This window comes from Heptranchias perlo, chromosome 3 (assembly GCF_035084215.1).
Source record: "Heptranchias perlo isolate sHepPer1 chromosome 3, sHepPer1.hap1, whole genome shotgun sequence".
Taxonomy (NCBI): domain Eukaryota; kingdom Metazoa; phylum Chordata; class Chondrichthyes; order Hexanchiformes; family Hexanchidae; genus Heptranchias; species Heptranchias perlo.
Window position 1 is genome coordinate 73,234,474 of NC_090327.1, and position 19,505 is coordinate 73,253,978.

The window sequence follows — 19,505 nt, forward strand, 5'->3', positions numbered from 1 at the left end:
CGATGAAGGAACAGCGATATATTTCCAAGTCGGGATGGTGTGTGACTGGGAGGGGAATGTGCAGGTGGTGTTGTTCCCATGTGCCTGCTGCCCTTGTACTTCTAGGTGGTAGAGGTTGCGGGTTTGGGAGGTGCTGTCGAAGAAGCCTTGGCGAGTTGCTGTAATGGATCCTGTGGATGGTGCACACTGCAGCCACTGTGTGCCGGTGGTGAAGGGAGTGAATGGAGTGGATGGGATGCCATTGGTGAGTGGGCTGCTTTGTCCTGGATGGTGTCGAGCTTCTTGAGTGTTGTTGGAGCTGCACTCATCCAGTCAAGTGGAGAGTATTCCATCACACTCCTGACTTGTGCCTTGTAGATGGTGGAAAGGCTTTGGGGAGTCACTCGCCGCAGAATACCCAGCCTCTGACCTGCTCTTGTAGCCACTGTATTTATGTGGCTGGTCCAGTTAAGTTTCTGGTCAATGGTGACCCCCAGGATGTTGATGGTGGGGGATTCGCCGATGGTAATGCCGTTAAATGTCAAGGGGAGGTGGTTAGACTCTCTCTTGTTGGAGAAAGGGGAAAAAAAATTATGTTTTTAATATTCCCTCTCTCTCTCTCTCTCTGCCATTTGGGTTTCTTTCTGTCTGTATATAATTGACACAATGTATATCCAGTGTACTGGGACATGCTGTTCTCTGTGACTGGCCTGTTTGAATAACAACGACACCTTTTGATTGGTGTGATGCTGTCCTAGTATAAGATATGCGATTTGAGAACCTTTTCACTCATTCACCTGACGAAGGGGATAATCTCCGAAAGATTGTGATTTTAAAATAAATTTGTTGGACTATAACCTGGTGTTGTAAGATTCCTTACATTTGTTGGAGATGGTCATTGCCTGGCACTTGTCTGGCGCAAATGTTACTTGCCACTTATTAGCCCAAGCCTGGATGTTGTTCAGGTCTTGCTGCATGTGGGCACGGACTGCTTCATTATCTGAGGGGTTGCGAATGGAACTGAACACTGTGCAATCATCAGCGAACATCCCCATTTCTGACCTTATGACGGAGGGAAGGTCATTGATGAAGCAGCTGAAGATGGTTGGGCCTAGGACACTGCCCTGAGGAACTTCTGCAGCAATGTCCTGGGGCTGAGATGATTGGCCTCCAACAACCACTACCATCTTCCTTTGTGCTAGGTATGACTCCAGCCACTGGAGAGTTTTCCCCCTGATTCCCATTGACTTCAATTTTACTAGGGCTCCTTGGTGCCACACTCGGTCAAATGCTGCCTTGAGGTCAAGGCAAGTCACTCTCACCTCACCTCTGGAATTCAGCTCTTTTGTCCATGTTTGGACCAAGGCTGTAATGAGGTCTGGAGTCGAGTGGTCCTAGCGGAACCCAAACTGAGCATCGATGAGCAGGTTATTGGTGAGTAAGTGCCGCTTGATAGCACTGTCGACGACACCTTCCATCACTTTGCTGATGATTGAGAGTTGACTGATGGGGCAGTAATTGGCCGGATTGGATTTATCCTGCTTTTTGTGGACAGGACATACCTGGGCAATTTTCCACATTGTCGGGTGGATGCCAGTGTTGTAGCCGTATTGGAACAGTTTGGCAAGAGGCGCGGCTCGTTCTGGAGCACAAGTCTTCAGCACTACAGCCGGCATGTTGTCAGGGCCCATAGCCTTTGCTGTATCCAGTGTACTCAGCCGTTTTTTGATATCACATGGAGTGAAACGAATTGGCTGAAGACTGGCTTCTGTGATGGTGGGGATATTGGGAGGAGGCTGAGATGCATCATCCACTCGGCACTTCTGGCTGAAGATGGTTGCAAACGCTTCAGCCTTGTCTTTTGCACTCACGTGCTGGACTCCGCCATCATTGAGGATGGGGATGTTCACCGAGCCTCCTCCTCTCGTTAGTTGTTTAATTGTCCACCACCATTCACGACTGGATGTGGCAGGACTGCAGAGCTTTGATCTGATCCGTTGGTTGTGAAATCGCTTAGCTCTGTCTATAGCATGTTGCTTCCTCTGTTTAGCATGCATGTAGTCCTGAGTTGTAGCTTCATCAGGTTGGCACCTCATTTTTAGGTACACCTGGTGCTGCTTCTGGCATGCTCTTCTACACTCCTCATTGAACCAGGGTTGATCCCCTGGCTTGTTGGTAATGGTAGAGTGAGGAATATGTCGGACCATGAGGTTACAGATTGTGCTTGGCTGAATCTTCCCTCCGTTTCACTGGCGAGATTTAGAAGCCCTGGGAAACCCATGCAGGAGAAGTTAAATAGGAATCAGATTCAGAATCAATTAAAAAAAACCTATGTCAAGTATCTTAACTAGGTAAATTGCCCTCCTAACGATCCGTAATTGGAGATGCGACATAAGCGAATCGGCTGTGCAGGCGCATCCAAACGTACCCATGTTGGAGCCGGGTTGTGGTCGCGATAGCAAAAAGTGGAATTTTCACCTCCTACCTGACTCCAACCCACCCGTTCTTGGGGGTTAAATCTCCCTCCAGCTGTCAGCGCCCAACAACACAACTGTGATTGAGAACTGAGTGTGTGGGAAATCACAGTTGCAAATGAGTCTCCCATCATTGGGTGATGCTGCACATTAGAGCAACAATAATCTACATCACCATGCGACCTCTCTGATAATTACTTTCCTCCTGAGATTTTTGTGCTTAACTCCCCTATACAAAAAGCAAAAAGCAATGGTTCTAATATGATTCCAAAACATTTCTATCCAAATTGTGCATCTAGTTTAAAACAAATCTGTGTGCTGTGTTTAAATAACTGTAGTTGACATGCAGGACGGCTGGGGCCCATTGCATGCACATCCTGTGCCATGTGAGAACTCCAGAACACTTTGTGTGTCCTGGAAAACCACATGTGCAGGAATTGCCGCCAACTGCTCGAGCTCGAGCTCAGAGTTTCTGAGCTTGAGGGGCGGCTGGCGTCACTACAATGCAAACGGGAAGCTGAGAGTTTTGTGGTTAGCACATTTCAGGAGCTGGTCACCCGCAGCTACTGAGAGTTCAGGAGGAGAGGGAGTGGGTGACCACCAGACAGGCTGGGAGGAACAGGCAGGCAGTGCAGGAGTCCCCTGGGAGTGTGGCACTCAATAACAGAGACCTGGCTCAAAGAAGGGAAGGATTGGGTACTTAATATTCCTGGCTACCAGGTATTCAGTGTTGGGAACCAGTGAAGGCGTTGACACCTCGGGGGAGTGCAGTTGGGAGCAAATCCATGGCACCGTGGGAGACTCGGCTGCAGAGGGGGGGCAAAAGAAATGCAGTTATTATAGGGGATTCAATAGTAAGGGGATAGAAAGCCGTTTCTGCAACTGCCAACATGAGTCCTGCATGTTGTGTTGCCTCCCTGGTGCCAGGGTAAAGGACATTACTGAGAGGGTGCAGAACATTTTGAGGGGGGAAGGGGAACAGCCAGAAGTCGTGGTCCATGTGGGAACCAATAACATAGGAAGGAAAAGGGTGGAGGTCCTGCAGTCAGAGTTTCAGGAGCTAGGGAGGAAGTTAAAAAGCAGGACCTCAGAGGTAGTAATCTCTAGCTGTCTGGATACTGGGTATGGTAGCATAGTGGTTATGATACTGGGCGAGTAATCCAGAAAACTGGAATAATAATCTAGAGTCATGAGTTCCAATCCCGCCACAGCAGCTGGGGAATTTAAATTCAATTAATTAAATAAAATCGGGAATTAAAATACTAGTATCAATAATGGTGGCCATGAAACTACCGGATTGTCGTAAAAACCCATCTGGTTCACTAATGTCCTTTAGGCAAGGAAACCTGCCGTCCTTACCCGGTCTGGCCTATATGTATCTCCAGACCCACAGCAATGTGGTTGATTCTTAATTGCCCTCTGAAATGGCCTAGCAAACCACTCAGTTGTAAAATCTCACGAAAAAAAGTCATAATAAGAATAAAATCGGACCACTAGGCACCAGACACGACAAAGGCAAACCAAGCCCAGTTGACCCTGCAAAGTCCTCCTCACTAACATCTGGGGACTTGTGCCAAAATTGGGAGAGCTGTCCCACAGACTAGTCAAGCAACAGTCTGACATAGCCATACCCACAGAATCATACCTATCAGCCAATGTCCCAGACTCTTCCATCACCATCCCTGGGTATGTCCTGTCCCACCGGCAGGACAGACCCACCAGAGGTGGCGGTACAGTGATATACAGTCAGGAGGGAGTGGCCCTGAGAGTCCTCAACATTGAATCTGGACCCCATGAAATCTCATAGCATCAGGTCAAACATGGGCAGGGAAACCTCCATGCTGATTACCACCTACACGACCTCCCTCAGCTGATGAATCAGTCCTCCTCCATGTTGAACATCACTTGGAGGAAGCACTGAGGGTAGCAAGGGCACAGAATGTACTCTGGGTGGGGGACTTCAATGTCCATCACCAAGAGTGGCTCAGTAGCACCACTACTGACTGAGCTGGCCGAGTCCTGAAGGACATGGCTGCCAGACTGGGCCTGCGGCAGGTGGTGAGCGAACCAACACGAGGGAAAAACTTACTTGACCTCGTCCTCACCAATCTACCTGTCGCAAATGCATCTGTCCATGACAGTATTGGTAGGAGTGACCAGCGCACAGTCCTCGTGGAGACAAAGTCCTGTCTTCGCACTGAGGATACCATCCAACGTGTTGTGTGGCACTACCACTGTGCTAAATGGGATAGATTCAGAGCAGATATAGCAGCTCAAAACTTTGCATCCACGAGGTGCTGTGGGCCATCCAGCAGCAGCAGAATTGTATTCCAGCACAATCTGTAACCTCATGGCCCGGCCAGGCAGCATTTGACCGAGTGTGGCACCAAGGAGCCCTAGTAAAATTGAAGTCAATGGGAATCAGGGGGAAAACTCTCCAGTGGCTGGAGTTATACCTAGTACAATTTTGGCAAGTTAAAATTGACCCCAAGGCTTCTACCCCTAGTTTTCTGCCCTTTTGCTCCTGACATGTGCCTGTGCTGTTGCCGCACAGGAGTGGAATTTTTATCCCATTACGTATTACTAACAGTATAATGAAAAGAAAGTAAAGCCCCGATTTTCACCCAGCCCACCCAGCAGGAACAGTGTGGGTGGGGATTAAAATGGTGGCCAGCCGGAAGCCACTGCCTTCCCTCCCACAACCAGCAGCACTAACCTTATTCCAGGTTCTATTGTGTCCCCAGCGGATTCGGCCTCCCACATGATTTCCCACACCCGCCTGCCAGCTCTGACATCATTCCCGTTGTCTTCAGGAAAGAGACAGTGCAGACACATTTAAATGAGGCCAGGGCCTCACACCGCCACCCGCCCCAAACCCATCCCAGGGTAAAATCACGGCTTAAATATAGGAAGAGAAATAAGGAACTATCCCCATTCTGTATTCAAAAAATACATGTTTGGAAAATGCTCCAAGAATCTTCAATTCTTTACCTCCAACAGAGAAAGATCAGGTGGCGGCTGATTGCCTCTAGACCAGTATGATGACATCACCAGCAGGGAGGTGTCCAATGGAGCTTCAGTTATGCAATAAGGATCACCACTTTGGACCAACCAGATTCCACAGAAACTAGCCAGTAGGAGTTGCACAACAGCTGCATTCCCTCCATTGCTCCATTATTGTGGCACAACTGAGATCAGTAAATCATTGTGTGAACGACTGCAAGCACAAACTCACATTTGCCATTCCACGACAAATATGTTGCAATCTCAATACTGTGCCACCTGCCCACTATACAATCCTTTTTTTCTATTAAATCATAAAAGATGAAGTAGGAGAGAAACATAGAAACAAAGTGACAAAGTGGTAACACTGTGACCAAATATTAGCGTACCCAGTTACTCAGAGTAGTAATAAGAACTGATCCAAATTAAAAACAACTTATAGAGCTCATTATACACTCCATAAACTAAACTAATGAAATAATTAACTATCCCCAGTGATGAAGGAGTTGTGTTGAAAAGGCTTTATTTAAATGTGTTTTGGTTCTTACTCAAATTGATTACCTTCTTGGTAATTTTTAGACCTACTCAAATGCACTAATGCACTATACCTGAGCTTCCAAAACAAATAGCCAGCAAAGAAAATACCACTGCATTTTGTACATCAAAGGAACTATCTTAATTCAAATTTATTTTTGGTATTTTAACCCCTCAAGAGCTCTCCTCTGAGCCTCAGCAGCCTTCTGCCTGCCGTGCTGAAGCCACTGGGGAAGTAGCTCAGAGGGGTAGTAGAGTAGGTAAGAGATTTCTTATTTGTGTAAGCCAATAGAATTATAAATCTTTGTGACCAGAGTGTTGCTGTAGTAGCTCTTGGCCTTGCAATGTTAGGTAATAAAAAAAAAGAACTCGCATTTATAAAGCATTTTTCACGACCTCAGGACATCCAAAAGCGCTTTACAGTCCATGAAGTACTTTTAAAGTATAATCATTGTTGTAATGTAGGAAACGCGGCAGCCAAATAGTGCATAGCAAGGTCCCCAAACAGCAATGTGTTAATTACCAAATTATCTGTTTTAGTGTTACTAGTTGAGGGATAAATATTGGCCAGGACACCGGGGAGAGCTACCCTGCTCTTCTCTGAATAGTGCCATGAGATCTTTTACGTTCACCTGGGAGGGCAGACGGGGCCTCGGTTTAATGTCTCGTCCAAAAGACGGCACCTCCGACAGTGCAGGAGTCCCTCAGCACTGCACTAGAGTGCCAGTCTAGGTCTCTGGAGTGGGATTTGAACCCACAACCTTCTGACTCAAAAGCAAGAGTGTTACCACTGAGCTACGGCTATATTAATATGTATATCAATGGTCTATGGGCAGAATTAATTTATTAGAGGATAGAAGGACTCGGACAAATGTTGAGCATGAATGTTAATGCAGGGGATGCAAGGATTGCTCTGGCTGTAGACTGGTGTGGTGCTTTCCCATTTCTTCGTCATTCCCAATATCATTTGTGTCATCTTCACCATCTGCTTGAAGGTCCTCAATCAATGTTGGCTTCAAGTATTGTTCCTGTTGCATAGCAAAGTTATGCAGCAAACTACTATGATATAGGGCACTCTCTTTCAGCTGTGCTGGAGGAAGCTATCTGACCTGTCCAGGCAGTGGAATTGTTGCTTCAGTACTCCAATGGTCTGCTCGTCGAGAGCTCAAGTCGACCCGTGGGTGTGCTTGTGGCTCTGTTCATGCAGCAACCATGAGTTTCTGAGAGGAGTCATAAGGCAAGTATGCAGGGGATAGCCCTTGTCCCCAAGCAGCCGACACTCTCACTTGCTGAGCAGAGGCAAAGAGTGCAGGGGATGGAGGATTGGCATAATATAAAAGCATCATGGCAACTGCCAGAAAAGCAAGCACAGACGCACGCGATGCGCTACTGGTGATCGCACACCAGTTGCACATTAATGGAGTGGACATCGTTGCAATTCATGAAGGCAGCGGGGTCACGGAAGGAGCCAGCAGGGCAATGTATGTACAGTCAATGATGCCCTGGACTTGGAAGAAGCCTGCAATCTGCACAGAGCCCTATCCCTTTGTTTCTGGTAGTTCATGGGAAACATGATGAAATTGTTTGCTTTAGAGATCAGTCTTCAGGTGCTTCTGAATGAAATGAGGGCAAAAGAGAGAAAGACTGCTGCGTGACCGTGGGAGGAAACTGCAGAAAAATGTGCCATGTGGAGGCAGGTGGCAGTGGCATTGAGTGCCACCTCTCTCACCCCCAGCACTGCAGACAGGTGCCAGAAAAAGTTCAGTCACTTCATAAGGACAGGCAAGGTAACATATAGGCCACACTCTATTTTCATTACACCCACTTTGGGCTGTGGAACAAAACTGAAACTAATGGTAATAATAAAAGAAAATCATAAAACTGCTTTTTCTTCCTAATTTAGTAACATCTATTCTTTCATTAAACTTTACACACACAGGAAAATATCTCCCCTGATGTTTTTCAGCAGTGTGGTTTGAGTCAGTCAGTGCTTTGTGATTGAAGCAATCTCCCTGGACCAGCAGGTTCTGGGGTGAATTGATTGCCTCTCAAATTCAGAGTATACAACCAGACCACACGATGCAAGGTTGTGGTCACAGTTCATAACATTTTAAACAGTAAGTTTCCGCAGAGGATGTTTTTCCCCCTCGAACTGGCTCAGAATTGGTTTTACTTTATGCTATTTATCGTATTAACCAAATTTATAAAATCATTTTATATTAAGGGTCAGTGACAAGATCATTTTCTTTATAGTTAAAATTATAAATTTGTTTCTCAAGCACTTTTATTGCAGATTACACGTAGCTGATTCTCAGGAAGAATTAATCATGGAATTACAACATTCTTACAATGCTAGCTTTCAAAGTGATTGAAAATTTAATAGCACTTGGTTTTTATGCAAAGATTGGTATAAATTTGTGTGTTGACAACCACTTCCATGTCAATTGATTCTTGGTCTCCCTGTTACAGCGTTAGACAGTATAGGTGCCAAGTGTCAGATATTACCAATGACTGTTAATGCAGTCAGGGATTATGACGAGACAACAGAGCCCCGATTTAACCCCTACATGCCCGAAGAGAACGGGGGGTTAAAATGCTTGCAATAACCCACTCACCTGATCCTCACTGGCCTCGTGCTGTGTGCCATTTTAACAGGCATGTTCTGGACAGCCAGCGAGGCCCCCGCAGCAGGTAGACGAGGACCTCATTGAAATTCAAAAGTCAGGATCTGAAGACATCATTCAGACCCCAATTGTATTTTACCCCTTGGCAGAAGCATTCGGCGACAAATGCCAGCCTCGCCAGGAGCACTGGGTGAAAAGGAGCAGCAAACTGAACAGAGAGCCAAAAAGATAAAGGCATTTTTTTAATGCTTTCCTGGCGGACCAGCAAGAGTGGGAGTGCTCCTCCGGGCCCCAAGAGGAAACCTAGGACCCCGGACTTCCCTTCCCCCGACCGCAATCGCCTAACCCCCATCACCACTTACTAGACCACTTGGGACTGTTCCCATTAGGTCCCCAGCTCCTGCCACGCTTGCCCGACTCAAACCTGCCAGCCTGACCTAATTGATGTCGAGTTCAGGCGGGAGTTGGGCCTGGTATATATAAACGATGCTCAGGACTCACATTACTGCCCCACACTTGCCCCACGCTCCCAGGAAAAATCGGGGCTCAGATTTTCTTTTCCTTTTTTTTCTTTTGCATGACTTGTTGCCAATGAGAAAAACAATTTTTTTAATTGATGATGTGATTCTTTTCATTACTATTTCTGTTTTGTCTCGAGAACAAGCACTTTGTGAGTGGCAGTAGTATGCTGCAGAAATTAGCATGACTGCCAAAAAATAGTGATTGAACATAGCAGGTGCCATCTGCTTTAACTCAACACACTGGCCCATCTTGGTTATATCCTACTGTACAGTGGAAAGGTATCGATTACCACCAAGGAATTGCCTGCACAATCCAGATAACATTTCATTAAGTAGAGTAAATCTCCTTTGAATTCACAATACTGCCTTCATTTTATTCGTTTAAAACTGTATTCAAATCTGTCATGCTAAGCAGAGTGGATCACTGCAAATAATTTTTTACATTAAATAAACATATTCTTGTTGTCATTTAAATATTCAGTGATGGTCAAAGAGACAAATTTAACATAATCATACAAACTGGTATAAAGATTTAATTAATAAATTTATGTTTGGGATAGATATCAATCACACTCTTTAAGTTGATGATCCCAAAACTGATTTTAAAGCATTTTACGCACCCATGATGGTTCAGCAAGTTTATCCAGTGAGTAGCTGAGTTGTATAGAGTGGGAAGATGTCTGACTCAAACCCCAGTCTATGCTGATCACAGCTGAGGAAGCAGTAGGGATGCTACAGTTGGCCTCAGAGTGATGTGGACACAGAGTGAGGTCAGGATTGCACTGAGATGTGTCAGTCTCTGTGATCGATTAGCCTGCCAGCACTCACTATTAAGATTCACATGCATACAATAGCCATTTGGGCAAGATAAGGGAGGTATTTGTAGAACTGCACCCAATAAGGAATCAGCACCTTCAGGATGTTATGTGTGAATAAACACTTAGGTTGATGTGGTAATGTAGTGGCTGCTTTTATTTCAGACTCTTTGGAATATTCGTTCAAAGATATAACATTTGGTAACAAGAGGAGACTCTAGAGTGTAATTGCTACAATATGCTTACTCGCATCAGAGGGCCCTCTAGTGTTTAACTAACAATGTGCAAGTACAATAAATATCACAGGAGAGGGAGAAAAATTGTCAAGAATTTTTTTTAAATGTTGCATCAGAATTACTTTCTGTTTAGCTACAAATAACCCTCTTCTGCTAAAAGGGAGGCATTCAGTTCTCACACAGAGTTAGTCACCAGGTTTGGATCAAATCTGTAGGATTACTGATATTTACATAGAATCACAGTACATAGAATTTTACAGTATAGAAACAGGCCTTTTGGCCCAAAAAGTCTATGCCGGTTTTTATGCTCCACACGACCCTCCTCCCATCTTACTTCATCTAACCCTATCAACATATCCTTCTATTCCTTTCTCCCTCATGTGTTCATCCAACTTCCCTTTAAATTCATCTATTCGCCTCAACCACTCCTTGTGATAGCGAGTTCCACATTCTCACGACTCTCTGGGTAAAGAAGTTTCTCCTGAATTCCTTATTGTATTTATTAGTGACTATCTTATAGTAGTTTTGGCCTCCCCTACAAGTGGAAACATCTTTTCCACATCTACCCTTTAAAAACCCCTATCAGGTCACTCTTCTTAGGCCCACTTATGTTGTTATTACCCTTATTCCTGTTTCATTTCTTACAAGAGAAAGCACCCCACTCCTCCACACTATCCACCATGTGGTGGAAGCTTCTGGAGAGCTCCACCAAATAACCCAACAACCTGTCAGACTCAGAAAGCATCCTTCTCTTAAAAGCTGGGCCATTGAAATCTGATTCTCTGCCCTCATCAGCTAGGGAGGGAGGTGACATTGCCCTCCAGTGTGGGCTTCCTGTTCCTCTTCCTTATATGTGCTCCTGCTCCTGTCCATCCATGCTCAGTGACTCACCAGCTCTATTGTCCTTCTGCTGTCTATCTAAACATACTGGGATGGATGTCTCTGAGCTGATAGATGGGTAGGTTGATTGCAGTGGTAGGGTGCTAGGTGTGTTGATATTTAACAGGGGCTGGCTCTGGAAGGCTGAGGAGATCCTGCAGAAACACAAAAAGAACAGAGTAACTACAAGGAATTTAGAATGGTAACACTAATCATAGAATTACAGAAATTTATGACACAGAGGAGGCCATACGGCTCATCGTGTCTGTGACTAATGTGGCATTGGCAAGCATTTTACATGTTTCCAGTGCTCCTGGAAAGACTCAGTTCTTCAGGTAAGTTGTTATGTTGCAGTGTTCTGGAAGTACCCTTGGGATATTGTAAGAAAAGCATTATACAAACTTTCTCATTAATATTGCTAATCTTGTTAGGAAAAGCATTATACTGGTTTTTCCTCTGAACAAGGCCTACTGTTCTCTGTCATTAGCATCAACAGGCTTTTGGTAATTTTGTGTAGGTAATGCACCCTTGAGTAATGAGAGAGCCTGTCTCCATTATCAGGGAGGTCCAATGATGTCAGATATTGTGTGATATCTGGAATGTTCAGGGAGTGAAACAAATGACAGCTCCATGAGACAGAGAGAAGGATTGATGGGAGGCCTCATGAGTGCACACGGCCCTGTAAAACTAATGTGTTAATAACGTATATAAGCTGAGACGTAAATCGGATTTGTTAGAACGTTTCTCAGAGCGAGGCTGGACAGCTCAAGTAATATCAAGGACCTTCGAGATTTGAGAGTGCACCTCAGAACCTTGTTGATGATAAGCTTTGCCAGGCTGTATCTAAGTGTCTTATGTATGTTATAATTGTATGCTTGTATTTTAATATTTTTGCTACTTATATTGTAACTTCTTAATAAAACCTTTATACTTTGGAACAAAACACCCTCTAGTCTCCTTGTGCAAGGAACTGATCATTTAAAAGATTATTCATATTTTGGCACACAAGGGCCAGGAGGTGCAGTTTTGTATGAAGTATAAGTGTTTGGGTTATTGTACCTGTTAACGGGCAAAGTTGGGATTACAAGTTTTGGGTTGTGAGAGACCTGTGTAATAGTTCAGGGGCAGTACCGTGGTGAGTTGTTTAATGTGGCGAGAGATTATACCCTTGCATGGACTCACGATTCTCGTGGTGAGTTGTTTAACGTGGCAAGAGGTTATATCCTCGCACGGACTCATGATACTTGTGGTGAGTTGTTTAACGTGGCGAGAGATTATATCCTCGCATGGACACAGGATATTGTGAAAAAAAGGGTTTTTTTTAAAAAAGGGAGCGTGTTTAATTATGGCAGATGAGATTGATAGTTGCGGAAAGATGGAAGGAAAGTCAGTAAAACTCTGGTGAATAAAACAAAGAAATATATTCAGGAGAAACTAGGAACTTGTGCATTATTAGTTAAAAACTGTCAGACATTGTGTAAGGTTGAGGATAAAATGAAGGCGTTAACTAAGAAGAAAAAGATCAAGGGTAATGATTGGAAAGCAGGAGTACCGCAGTTTCAGCTTTGGGAGATGGGAAGATTAAGGGACGAATTGCAAGCAGTTCAGATTGACAATAAAATGCTGAAAGATAAAGCCCAGAGGAGGAGGAGAGGTTAATATCAGTTCTTTCACAGCAAAGGCTGTGAAAGAGTTGCATAAAAATCCTGGGTTGGACACTTCAGATGTAACAAAAGGGTTAGGAAAAAGAGAAAGAAGTTAAAAGCTCACAGCATGAATTAAAATTGTTGTGAGGAAGAAAGGCAAAAGCAGAATACCACAGATGCTGCGTGACTTACTGAGTATTTCCAGCATTTTCTGTTTTTATTTCAGAATACCACAGGTGGTACCTGACCTGTTCGTGTTTCCAGCATTTTCTGTTTTCATTTTAAAAGGGAAAGGCTGCTGGAATTTCAGTCTGTGTGAAAGTGTTTGTGAATGTGTGGAAATCTGCTGATGGCTTAACATTCCGAATGCTACAAATGTTTAACAAGCTACAGCATTACTTTTGTTTGAAAGTCTCTCTTAAAAAAAGTGTGTGTGATGTTTGTTTTCGGTGTCAGCTCCACCCTCTTCTTTTCACAGAGCTAAAAGCAGTTTAACCCTCTGGAGTCTTTTCTTTGATGTTGGTAGTACTTTAAGCATTTTAATCAATATCTTTTCTATAAGCATATGGTGTATTAAGTTTGTTAATTGATTTCTCTATTTATGTATACACACGTGTATTATTTTTGAGATATTGAGTCCTTCTGTTTTTGGTTTTGAACTGATTTGGAGTAATTGACAGATTGAGTGTTTGATTAAATTATCAAATTATGAACCTGGTTTTCTGTGGATGGCCACTACAGACAGTTAGTAATGCAAATTATGTGAATAGTCCTAGATGTGTAGCTTGGGATTATCATGTAAAATTTGGCACTTTCTGAGTTCATAACCTATTCAGGAATCGATATTTTTAAGGTACCTGAAAGTGTGAATATGGTTGTTGAGTATGTTCATTTCAATTTAAGATTGTGTCCCCAGAATATGGGAGTTTTTTTTTATTCGTTCGTGGGATGTGGGCGTCGCTGGCAAGGCCGGCATTTATTGCCCATCCCTAATTGCCCTTGAGAAGGTGGTGGTGAGCCACCTTCTTAAACCGCTGCAGTCCGTGTGGTGACGGTTCTCCCGAAGTGCTGTTAGGAAGGGAGTTCCAGGATTTTGACCCAGCGACAATGAAGGAACGGCGATATATTTCCAAGTCGGGATGGTGTGTGAATTGGAGGGGAACGTGCAGGTGGTGTTGTTCCCATGTGCCTGCTGCTCTTGTCCTTCTAGGTGGTAGACGTCGCGGGTTTGGGAGGTGCTGTCAAAGAAGCCTTGGCGAGTTGCTGCAGTGCATCCTGTGGATGGTACACACTGCAGCCATAGTGCGCCAGTGGTGAAGGGAGTGAATGTTTAGGGTGGTGGATGGGGTGCCAATCAAGCGGGCTGCTTTATCTTGGATGGTGTCGAGCTTCTTGAGTGTTGTTGGAGCTGCACTCATCCAAGCAAGTGGAGAGTATTCCATCTTGTGCCTTGTAGATGGTGGAAAGGCTTTGGGGAGTCAGGAGGTGAGTCACTCGCCGCAGAATACCCAGCCTCTGACCTGCTCTCATAGCCACAGTATTTATATGGCTGGTCCAGTTACGTTTCTGGTCAATGGTGACCCCCAGGATGTTGATGGTGCGTGATTCGGCGATGGTAATGCCGTTGAATGTCAAGGGGAGGTGGTTAGACTCTCTCTTGTTGGAGATGGTCATTGCCTGGCACTTATCTGGCGCAAATGTTACTTGCCACTTATGAGCCCAAACCTGGATGTTGTCCAGGTCTTGCTGCATGCGGGCTTGGACTGCTTCATTATTTGAGGGGTTGCGAATGGAACTGAACACTGTGCAATCATCAGCGAACATCCCCATATCTGACCTTATGATGGAGGGAAGGTCATTGATGAAGCAGCTGAAGATGGTTGGGCCTAGGACACTGCCCTGAGGAACTCCTGCAGCAATGTCCTGGGGCTGAGATGATCGGCCTCCAACAACCAATCCCATCTTCCTTTGTGCTAGGTATGACTCCAGCCACTGGAGAGTTTTGGAAAAACATTGTGCTTTACATTTTAAGTTAAAGATGCTGGTGTGGATTTATTTCAACTGAAATATACATTATGCAACTGTTAAAAGTACAGAGTTTTTTTTACATAAGAAATAGGAGCAGGAGTAGGCCATACGGCTCCTCTAGCCTGCTCCACCATTCAATATGATCATGGCTGATCTTCAACCTCAACTCCACTTTCCTGCCCGATCCCTATATCCTTTGATTCCCCTGGAGTCCAAAAATCTATCTATCTCAGCCTTGAATATACTCAACAACTTGGGGGAGAGAATTCCACAGATTCACAACCCTCTGTGTGAAGACATTCCTCCTCATCTCAGTCCTAAATGGCCAACCCCTTATCCAGAGACTATGCCCCATAGTTCTGGACTCTCCAGCCACAGGAAACAACCCCTCAGCCTCTACCCTGTCAAGCCCCCTCACAATCTTATATGTTTCAATTAGATCGCCTCTCAGTCTTCTAAACTCCAGAGAGCTTTTCACCAGCAGGGGGAGCCTCGTATGACCCCCTGGCCCAGAGTTAAAACGCCTCCTAGTCATGTCCTAGCATTCTACTCAATCCCTCATCATAGGACAACCCTCTCATCCTAAATCCCTCTCACTTACAAAAAAAGATAAAAATGCAGCTTTAAAGAATTACAAGTTATAGTTGCAGGATGGTGTCTGGTTGTAAATCGATTTGAACTTCTTCAAAGCACTCTGTTTTAATTGGGTTACAGCTAAAAACTGCTATTGCTTTATACAGTTTAAATTAAAGATGCTTGGTTTGTTTTAACTCCATTCAAATATTTACAAAGCACTGTTTTTTAATTTGGTTACTGCAAGTCTGAGACCTGCTATTGTGATTGTCTCCTACCCCACCCTTAACGTTTTGACAAGCAAGAAGTAATTAACTCTTACTTCTGCATTGCTGAAGTTAATTACCTGCTGTACTAGTTTTTTTTAAGAAGTTGGCCTGACACCTTTTGAGCTTCCAGCATTTTCATCCACTGAGTCACAGCTTTCTGAGTGGAACGAGCAGTCACTGTACAGTTTCAATGGGCATTAAATTGGATAGGGCCGGAAATTGGGAGCGGGTTTTGTGATCTGCGATTGACTCGCACCTGGTGCTTCCTTCATCCGGCCTCAGTGCTCACCTGAAAGCAGCGTTGCAAATCAGTGTTGACACTCGGATTCAAGGACGTTCGCACTTTTCACCAGCAGGTGGAGCCTCGTATGACCCCGAGCCCAGAGTTAAAATGCCTCCTAGCCATGTCCTAGCATCTGATGGCCCTTGGAGAAATTTGCAGATTGATTACATGAGCCCGTTTCAGAGGACTCAGAAGGGTAACCAATGGGTCTTGGCCATAATTGAGTGCTTTTCTAAATGGGTTGAGGCTATCCCTGTGAGATGAGCCACTGCTTCCAAACTGCAAAGGTACTTATTGAGCATGTTTTCATTCGCTGGAGACTGCCAAATACAATTGAGTCCGATGAAGGGACTCATTTCATTGGTCAGGTCATGAAGAAGACACAAAGCCTCCTAGGAATCAGGCAAAAACTTTACATTCCATATAACCCTCAGGCAACTGGGATGGTCGAGCTATGAATCGTACCCTTAAGCAACAAGTTATCAAGGCAGTGAGAGAGGCTGGTAAGACTTGGCATGTTGTATTGCTGTTCATATTGATGGTAATTCGGGGTAACCCCCGCCTGGGAGACGGGGCACACTCCGTTCAAGGTCATGACTGGACGCCGAATGCGATTGCCAGAGCTTTGATAGGCAGCGCCCTCTCCGGACCTCAACACGAGAGTGTGAACATGGACACGTCTATGGAGCGGTTTGGAGCTCATTTAAGACAGATGTACCTAAGTTCAACCCTATCCCACTGGCCACAATAATAAGTGCCGGCACAAGTTTGACCTTTATATTAAGGGTCTTGAAATGGGGGACATGGTGATGGTGAAACTGAACAGGGTCACAGGAAAGTGGGCAAAGAGATTCGAAGGACCCTTCTCGATAATAGACAGATTGAGTAGTAATGTGTACAAGATTCACACTGATAAAAGGGATGGATGGGTACATTAACAGATAAAGAGGTGGCAGGGACAGGATATCGGAAGGATACATTCCATCGTTTCTTTAATCCTTTTATGGCTTATGGACGATGACGATGAGCAAGTTGAGGCGAACGAGACTGCCTCCACTTGGACATTCCTAGATTATGAGTCCGATGAGCTTTTAAATTTAACATGGGATGATGAGGGGAGTTCGAAAATTCTGACCTTAAAAACACAAAGACAAAGAGAAAGACTTGGAAATTCCAAATTCAGCCATCCTATGTACATCTGTGTGTGAGAGAGACAGGGTTAATTTCAAACAGGCTGCTGGCTGCTAGCTCCAAAAGTGAGAGAGAGAAACCTTGGGAGATAAGGCAGAGAAGGTGTCATACCTAACACAAAGGAAGATGGTAGTGGTTGTTGGAGGACAATCATCTCAGCCCCAGGACATTGCTGCAGGAGTTCCTCAGGGCAGTTTCCAAGACCCAACCAACTTCAGCTGCTTCATCAATGACCTTCCCTCTATCAAACATGGGCAAGGAAACCTCCTGCTGATTACCACCTACTGTCCTCCCTCAGCTGATGAATCAGTCCTCCTCCATGTTGAGCACCACTTGGAGGAAGCACTGAGGGTAGCAAGGGCACAAAATGTACTCTGGGTGGGGGACTTCAATGTCCATCACCAAGAATGGCTCGGTAGCACCCCTACTGACCGAGCTGGCCGAGTCCTGAAGGACATAGCTGCCAGACTGGGCCTGCGGCAGGTGGTGAGCGAACCAACACGAGTGAAAAACTGACTTCACCTCGTCCTCACCAATCTACCTGTAGGCAAATGCATCTGTCCACGACAGTATTGGTAGGAGTGACCACCGCACAGTCCTCGTGGAGATGAAGTCCCGTCTTCGCACTGAGGACAACATCCAACGTGTTGTGTGGCACTACCACCGTGCTAAATGGGATAGATTCAGAACAGATCTAGCAGCTCAAAACTGAGCATCAATGAGGCGCTGTGGGCCATCAGCAGCAGCAGAATTGTATTCCAGCACAATCTGTAACCTCATGGCCCGGCATATTCCTCACTCTACCATTACCAACAAGCCAGGGGATCAATCCTGGTTCAATGAGGAGTGTAGAAGAGCATGCCAGGAGCAGCACCAGGCGTACCTAAAAATGAGGTGCCAACCTGGTGAAGCTACAATTCAGGACCACATGCACGCATACAGTGGAAGCAACATGCTATAGACAGAGCAAAGCGATTCCTCAACCAACGGATCAGATCAAAGCTCTGCAGTCCTGCCACATCCAGTCGTGAATGGTGGTGGACAGTTAAACAACTAACGGGAAGAGGAGGCTCTGCAAACATCCCCATCCTCAATGATGGCGGAGTCCAGCACGTGAGTGCAAAAGACAAGGCTGAAGCGTTTGCAACCATCTTCAGCCAGAAGTGCCGAGTGGATGATCCATCTCAGCCTCCTCCCGATATCCCCACCAATACGGAAGCCAGACTTCGGCCAATTCCATTCACTCCACGTGATATCAAGAAACGGCTGAGTGCACTGGATACAGCAAAGACTATGGGCCCCGACAACATCCTGGCTGTAGTGCTGAAGACTTGTGCTCCAGAACTAGCTGCGCCTCTAGCTGTTCCAGTACAGCTACAACACTGGCATCTACCCAACAATGTGGAAAATTGCCCAGGTATGTCCTGTCCACAAAAAAAGGACAAATCCAATCCGGCCAATTACCGCCCCATCAGTCTACTCTCAATCATCAGCAAAGTGATGGAAAGTGTCATCGACAATGCTATCAAGCGGCACTTACTCACCAATAACCTGCTCAACGATGCTCAGTTTGGGTTCCGCCAGGACCACTCGACTCCAGACCTCATTACAGCCTTGGTCCAAACATGGACAAAAGAGCTGAATTCCAGAGGTGAGGTGAGAGTGACTGCCCTTGACATCAAGGCAGCATTTGACCGAGTGTGGCACCAAGGAGCCCTAGTAAAATTGAAGTCAATGGGAATCAGGGGGAAAACTCTCCAGTGGCTGGAGTCATACCTAGCACAAAGGAAGATGGAAGTGGTTGTTGGAGGCCAATCATCTCAGCCCCAGGACATTGCTGCAGGAGTTCCTCAGGGCAGTGTCCTAAGCCCAACCATCTTCAGCTGCTTCATCAATGACCTTCCCTCCATCATAAGGTCAGAAATGGGGATGTTCGCAATCCCTCAAATAATGAAGCAGTCCGAGCCCGCATGCAGCAAGACCTGGACAACATCCAGGCTTGGGCTCATAAGTGGCAAGTAACATTCGCGCCAGATAAGTGCCAGGCAATGACCATCTCCAACAGGAGAGAGTCTAACCACCTCCCCCTGACATTCAACGGCATTACCATCGCCGAATCCCCCACCATCAACATCCTGGGGGACAGCATTGACCAGAAACTTAACTGGACCAGCCATATAAATACTGTGGCTACGAGAGCAGGTCAGAGGCTGGGTATTCTGCGGCGAGTGATTCACCTCCTGACTCCCCAAAGCCTTTCCACCATCTACATGGCACAAGTCAGGAGTGTGATGGAATACTCTCCACTTGCTTGGATGAGTGCAGCTCCAACAACACTCAAGAAGCTCGACACCATCCAAGATAAAGCAGCCCGCTTGATTGGCACCCCATCCACCACCCTAAACATTCACTCCCTTCACCACCGGCGCACTGTGGCTGCAGTGTGCACC

At 45.5% G+C, this 19,505-nt stretch overlaps 1 long non-coding RNA gene across 1 annotated transcript in view; it reads right to left on the reverse strand.

Moving 5' to 3' along the window:
* Window positions 1-10,080: 10,080 nt before the first annotated feature.
* LOC137306567 (uncharacterized) overlaps window positions 10,081-19,505 on the reverse strand; it is a 48,147-nt gene continuing 38,722 nt past the window's right edge. The window contains exon 3 of the long non-coding RNA XR_010958909.1: window positions 10,081-11,220. This is a non-coding gene — a long non-coding RNA (uncharacterized lncRNA). The remainder of the gene's footprint in view (window positions 11,221-19,505) is intronic.